The sequence below is a fragment of the Penaeus japonicus genome, unplaced genomic scaffold (genome assembly GCF_977035675.1).
Source record: "Penaeus japonicus unplaced genomic scaffold, GWHDUDI00000001_assembly GWHDUDI00000042, whole genome shotgun sequence".
NCBI lineage: Eukaryota > Metazoa > Arthropoda > Malacostraca > Decapoda > Penaeidae > Penaeus > Penaeus japonicus.
This window is the reverse complement of record NW_028234444.1, coordinates 21,808,408-21,815,907: the sequence shown is the minus strand read 5'-3', so window position 1 is coordinate 21,815,907 and position 7,500 is coordinate 21,808,408.

The following is a 7,500-nucleotide window of genomic DNA, read 5'->3' as shown; positions in this document are numbered from 1 at the left end:
TTCTCGATTTCCTCTTAGAAATACTAAAAAAAAAAATATCTGAGTAAAGATTGCCCTCTGACACCCGTACATGATTGTACCTTGCATTATTCAAGGTGTTTTGTTCCAGTTATTATCAATTGTCGAATCTTACAATCCTTACAATCTCTTTTTCTCTCTATTTCGCTCTTTCTCTCTCTCTCTCTCTCTCTCTCTCTCTCTCTCTCTCTCTCTCTCTTTCTCTCTATTTTGCGCTCTCTCTCTCTTTCTTTCTATTTCGCTCTCTTTCTCTCTCTCTCTTTCTCTCTATTTCTCTCTCTCTCTCTCTCTCTCTCTCTCTTTCTCTCTCTCTCTCTTTCTCTCTATTTCACTCTCTTTCTCTCTCTATTTCTGTCACACACACACACACACACTCTCTCTCTCTCTCTTTCTGTTTCTCAAACACACACTCTCACTTTTTCTCTCTATTTCGCTCTTTCTCTCTCTCTCTCTCTCTCTTTCTCTCTATTTCGCTCTCTTTCTTTCTATTTCTTTCTATTTCTCTATTTCTCTCTATTTCTCTCTCTCAAAATTAATAAATTAAAAAAAAACAAAAACACAAAAAAACTAAAAAACCAAAAAAAAAAAAATAAAAAAATAAAAAATAAAACATAAAATAAAAAAAAACAATTACAAACAAAAAAATAAATATATATAAAAAATAAAAAAAACAATAAAAAACAAATAAATAAAAAAATCTCTCTCTCTCTCTCTCACTCTCATTCTCTCGTTCTTACTCTCTCTCTCTCTCTCTCTCTCTCTTTCTCTCTATTCGCTCTTTCTCTCTCTCTCTCTCTCTCTCTCTCTCTCTCTCTCTCTCTCTCTCTCTCTCTCTCTCTCTCTCTCTCTCTCTCTCTCTCTCTCTCTCTCTCTCTCTCTCACGCATACCTCCCCGGCTAACTACAGAAGCACAGACAGGTTTTGATGAATCGTAATTTAATACATAACAGAAGATAAAAGAAAAAATAACGCCAGTACTATTCCATGCTCAATCTCATGGAAAATCAATTAACGTTCCTTTATATAACTTATAATCATATTTGAAGCAATAATAGCCCTAAATAACCCCCCCCTCCCCCCCTCCCCCACATGGTCTGATTAGCTCCTTATCATTTATATATGAGATGTATAATAATATTGAGCAGTCCTTTATATTCTCGATTTCCTCTTAGAAATACTAGAAAAAAAAAAATCTCTGAGTAAAGATTGCCCTCTGACACTTGTACATGATTGTACCTTGCATTATTCAAGGTGTTTTGTTCCAGTTATTATCAATTGTCGAATCGTACAGACCAGGTGAACAGTATTGTAAAATTTGTAAAGAATTTTATCCTTTTAACTTTATCCTGTACGAATAACTGTTTTTTTTTTTTTTCTTTTTTTACTATACATTCATTATTCTATATCAATTGCATGCATTATTTATTCATCACTCATAATGGGATGCGGTGACTCACTTGTGTATTATGATTTTCATTATTTCATTATTCTTATTATTGATAATGAGGATGATGGTAATAATGATGATAATGATAACAATAATAGTAATTCGATAACCGTAATAATAATACTGATAATGACAGCAACAATAATGGTAATAACAATTGTGATGATAATGACAATAATAATGGTAATGTTAAAAATGATAATGATAATGATATTGATAATAATGATACAAGTAATAATGATAATATCAATGATAACAATAATGCTAATAATGATGATAATAATAATAAGGATGATAATAATAAGATTGATAATCCTGATTATAACCATGATAATAATGATGATAACAATAATAATGATTATGATAGTTATGATAATGATAACAACAACAACAACAACAACAATAATGATAATAAAGAGGATTATGATAATGATTTAATTCCTTTGAATACGTATTATCAGAAGAGGAAGAGGAGGAGGAAGAAGAGAAGGAAGAGAGGCGCCGGGGAAGGAGAAGAGGAGATGAAGAGGAAGAAGAAATGGATGGGAGAGGAGAAAAAAGAAGAAGAGGAGGAGGATGAAGAAAAAGGAGGAAGGGAAGACGAAGAGGAGGAGGAGGATGGAGAAAAAGGAGGAAGAGGAGAAGGAGCAGACGAAGAAGAAATACGAAGAGGAGGAGGAGAAGAAGAAGAAGAAATATGAAGAGTAGGAGGAGGAGGAGAAGAAGAAGAAAAAGAAATATGAAAGGGAGGAGGAGGAGGAGGAGGAGGAGGAGGAGGAGGAGGAGGAGGAGGAGACGAAGAAGAAAAACGAGGAGAAGAAGAAATACGAAGAAGAGGAGGAGGAGAAGAAGAAGAAGAAATAGGAAGAGTAGGAGGAGGAGGAGAAGAAGAAGAAAAAGAAATATGAAAGGGAGGAGGAGGAGGAGGAGGAGGAGGAGACGAAGAAGAAAAACGAGGAGAAGAAGAAATACGAAGAAGAGGAGGAGGAGTAGAAGAAGAAGAAATAGGAAGAGTAGGAGGAGGAGGAGAAGAAGAAGAAAAAGAAATATGAAAGGGAGGAGGAGGAGGAGAAGGAGGAGGAGGAGGATGAAGAGGAAGAGGGGGAGGAGGAGAAGAAGAAAATGAAATATGAAAGGGAGGAGGAGGAGGAGAAGAAGAAAAAGAAATATGAAAGGGAGGAGGAGGAGGAGAAGGAGGAGGAGGAGGATGAAGAGGAAGAGGGGGAGGAGGAGAAGAAGAAAATGAAATATGAAAGGGAGGAGGAGGAGGAGAAGAAGAAAAAGAAATATGAAAGGGAGGAGGAGGAGGAGAAGGAGGAGGAGGAGGATGAAGAGGAAGAGGAGGAGGAGGAGAAGAAGAAAAAGAAATAAGAATGGGAGGAGGAGGAGGAGGAGGAGGAGGAAAAGAAGGAGATAAGGGGGGAACAAATTAATTAGACTCATTCCTCCTTTTTGATTCGCGTTTACACGATCAAAAGAAAGAACAAAGAAACAAAAAGAAAAACAAAACAAAAAAAAAAACAATGGAAAAGTTACATTCTGTTTTTCATCCTTATAGACTTTAAAGACAGTGATAGCTACCTGTTCGCTAACTAACCTTGGGAGAAGAGGATGAGGAGGAGGAAGAGGAGGAGGAAGAGGTAGAGGAAGAGGAGGAGGAGGAGGAGGAGGAGGAAGAGGAGGAGGAGGAGGAGGAGGAGGAAGAAGAGGAGGAGGAGGAGGAGGAGGAGGAAGAGGTGGAGGAGGAAGAGGAAGAGGAGAAGAAGAAATAGGAAGAGGAGGAGGAGGAGGAGGAGGAGGAAGAGATGGAGGAGGAGGAAGAGGTGGAGGAGGAAGAGGAAGAGGAGAAGAAGAAATAGGAAGAGGAGGTGAAGGAGGAGGAGGAAGAGGCGGTGGAGGAAGATGAGGAAGAGGAGGAGGAGGAGAAGAAGAAATAGGAAGAGGAGGAGGAAGAGAAGGAGGAGGAGGAAGAGGTGGTGGAGAAAGAAGAGGAGGAGAAGAAGAAATAGGAAGAGGAGGAGGAGGAGGAGGAGGAGGAGGAGGAGGAGGAGGAGGAGGAGGAGGAGGAGGAGGAGGAGGAGGAGGAGGAGGAGGAGGAGGAAGAGGTGGAGGAGGAGGAGGAGGAGGAAGAGGTGGAGGAGGAGAAGAAGAAATAGGAAGAGGAGGAGGAGGAGGAAGGGGAGGAGGAAGAGGTGGTGGAGGAAGAAGAGGAGGAGGAAGAGGTGGAGGAGGAGAAGAAGAAATAGGAAGAGGAGGAGGAGGAGGAGGAGGAGGAGGAAGAGGTGGAGGAGGAGGAAGAGGTGGAGGAGGAGGAAGAGGTGGAGGAGGAAGAGGAAGAGGAGAAGAAGAAATAGGAAGAGGAGGAGAAGGAGGAGGAGGAAGAGGCGGTGGAGGAAGATGAGGAAGAGGAGGAGGAGGAGAAGAAGAAATAGGAAGAGGAGGAGGATGAGGAAGAGGAGAAGAAGAAGAAGAAGAAGAAGGGGAGGAGGAGGGGGAGGAGAAGTGAGGATAAGAGGAGTAGGAGAAGAATAAGAGATGGAGGAAGAAGAATAAGAGGAAGAGGAGGAAGAATAAGAGGAAGAAGAGGAAGAAGAGAAGAAGAAGAAGAATAGGTGAAGGAGAAGAAATGGAAGAAGATGGAGAAGATAAAGAAGAAAAGGGACACAAGCGTAGAGGAGAAGGAGGATAAAAAAAAAGAAAAAAAAGAAAAAGAAAAAAAAATATATATATAGATAACACGAACAAAGAGCAGACCTAAGCCGAAAGGGGCAGAGGGGCAGAGGGGTAAGGGGGCAGGGGGGCAGAGGGGTAGAGGGCCAGAGGGGCAGAGGGGCAGGGGGGCAGAGGGGCAGAGGGCAGTGTATTTGTTGTAGCTTGTTTTTCTTTTGTTTTTTATGTATAGTATGTGTTTTTATAGGTTTTTTATTTGAGTATTCTTATATTTTTATATTTTTATTTATATTTTTGTTTTTGTTGTTTTTTTTAGTATTAGATTTTTAGTTTTTTTATTAGGTTTGTTATATTTTTGGTATGGGGGTTATTTTGGGGTTTGTTATTTATTATTTTTTATTATGTTTATTATTTTATATTATCTTTTTTTTTTATATTTGTTGTTTTTTGATAGGGGTGTGTTTGGTTAGATTTTTGTTATTGTATTTTTTAGGTTTTATACGTATTTATGTATTTTTTTTTGTTTGTTTGAGTGAGGGTTTTTGATTAGTTTTGAGGTTTTTAGTTTTATATTTTTTATATTTTTGTTTAGTGTTTATTATATTGTATATTTTTAGGTTTGTATTTATTTGTTTTTTTTGAAGTATGTTATTTGAAGGTGTTTGTTATTAATTTTTTTTTTTTTTTTAATATTTTATATATTATTTATTTTTGTATTGTTTTTTTTTTTTATATTAGTGTAATATGGGTATATCTCTTAGTTTTTGTTATTGGGGTTTATTTGGGATTAGTTTTATGTATTTTATTTTTTGTTTAAGTTTATTTTTAGTGTTTGTTTATTATTTATTTTTTTTTTTTAATGTTTTATTATGTTTTAATTTTATTGTTATTTTTGTAGTATTATTTTTTTATAAGGTTATATTTTATATTTATTTTTATTTTATTGGGTTTTAATTATGTTATATGGGGAGTTGTTGTTTAATTATATAAGGGGGCGTTTATTTTATTATTTATATTTATTAAGTTAGTTATGTTTTAATTATATTAGTTTTATTAATTTATAGTTTTTTTATAAGGGGGCAGAGGGGCAGAGGGGTAAGGGGGCAGAGGGGCAGAGGGGTAAGGGGGCAGAGGGGCAGAGGGGTAAGGGGGCAGAGGGGCAGAGGGGTAAGGGGGCAGAGGGGCAGAGGGGTAAGGGGGCAGAGGGGCAGAGGGGTAAGGGGGCAGAGGGGCAGAGGGGTAAGGGGGCAGAGGGGCAGAGGGGTAAGGGGGCAGAGGGGCAGAGGGGTAAGGGGGCAGATGGGCAGAGGGGTAAGGGGGCAGAGGGGCAGAGGGGTAAGGGGGCAGAGGGGCAGAGGGGTAAGGGGGAAGGGGGGCAGAGGGGTAAGGGGTAAGGGGGCAGGGGGGCAGAGGGGCAGAGGGGTAAGGAGGAAGGGGGCCAGAGGGCCAGAGGGCGGCAGGGGGCCAGAGGGGCAGAGGGGTAGAGGGCGGCAGGGGGAAAGGTGGGGGTGGGGTGGGTGTGGGGGGTGGGGGTGTGGGGGGGGGCTGTAGAACAAGGCCCGCCCGTGCACTCCGGGAACACAAAACCAAGGTAACGCTTCCTCCGCGTGCTACACAATACCTTGAACGTGAGACAGTAAGACGGGGGAGTGGGTGTGGGAGGGAGTGGGGGTGGGGGGGAGGGGTGCGGGCGGTGCGTGGAACGAGGCAGTTCAGATTAGGATGCGTATTGTGGCGAGAGGAGGAGGAGGAGGAGGAGGAGGAAGAGGAGGAGGAATAGGAGGAGGAGGGGGAGGAGGAGGAGGAGGAGGAGGAAGAGGAGGAGGAATAGGAGGAGGAGGTGGAGGAACAGGAGGTGGGGGTTGATGAGGTATAGGAGGAGGAGGAAAAGGAGGTATAGGAGGAGGAGGATGAGGAGGAGGAGGAGGTGGGGGTGGAGGAAGAGGAATAGGAGGAGGAGGAGGAGGAGGTGGGCCAGTTTTGTTGGTGGGGGTTTTTTGTGGTGGTGTGGTGGCTGTGTGGGTGTTTGGTGGTGGTTTTTGGATGGTGGTTTGTTGGGTGGAGGAGGAGGAGGAGGAATAGGAGGAGGAGGAGGAATAGGAGGAGGAGGAGGAGGAGGTGGGGGTGGAGGATGAGGAGGAATAGGAGGTGGAGGTGGAGGGGGAGGAGGAGGAGGAGGAGGAGGAATAGGAGGAGGAGGAGAAGGAATAGGAGGAGGAGGAGGAGGAATAGGAGGAAGAGGAGGCGGAGGAAGATGAAGAAAAAGAAGAAGAAGAAGAAGAAGAGATAGATAGAGCGATGGAGGAGGGAGAGAGAAGAGGGAAAAGGAGAAGGAAATAAGAAATAGGAAGAGAAACCAAGAAAGGAAAGGAAGCAGTAATAGCAGTAACAGTAGCAAGAGTAATAAGAATAGCATAACAATAAGAAAAAAGAAATGTTTAGCTTCCAAAGTAGAAGGAAGAGACAGAAACAAGAAGAAAGAGGAGGACAAGGAAGGGATGAGGAGAGGGGAGGAGGGAGAGGGAGGAGGAGGGAGAGGGAGGGGAGGGAGGGGGGTAGGAGGGAGAGGGGAGGAGGGAGAGGGGGGGATGAGGAGAGGGGAGGAGGAGGAGGAGGGAGAGGAAGGGAGGAGGACAAGGAATGGATGAGGAGAGGGGAGGAGGGAGAGGGAGGAGGAGGGAGAGGGAGGAGAGGAGGGAGAGGGGGGGAGGGAGCCACACCAACAAACAAACAGCTGACTGGATCCTTCAGACAATGGACAAGCCTCGATCACCAAGAGACCGCAAGGTCCATTTTTTTTATATAAGCCAATAGATATTGATTTTTTTTATTGTTTATTTATGTTTATATATATATATATCTTTTATATATAAGCCAATATATATTTTATTTTATTTTATATCTATCTTTATTTTATGTATATATATAAGCCAATAAAACAATTTATAAAAGCCAATGTGTTTTTTTTTGTGATGTGTCTGAGAGATGTGCGAGAGGGACTCCTATTAATCCTGTAGGAGTGTTGTATAATTGGGCCAGGTATGGGAAAGGAGGGAGAGGAGGAGGAAGAGGAGGTGGAGGAGGTGGAGGAGGTGGAGGAGGAGGAAGAGGAAGGCGAGATAGAGTTGGAAGTGGAGATAAAGGAGGAAGAAGAAGAAGAAGAAGAAGAAGAGGAGGAGTAGAAGTAGGAAGAAGAAGAGGAGGTGGAGGAGGAGGAGGAGGAGGAGGAAGAAGAGGAAGAGGAGGAAGAGGAGGAAGAAGAGGAAGAGGAAGAAGAGGAGGAGGAGGAGGAGAAATAGGAAGTAGAGGAAGAAGAGGAAGAGGAGGAGGAAGAGAAGAAGTAGGAAGAAGAGGAAGAGGAGGAG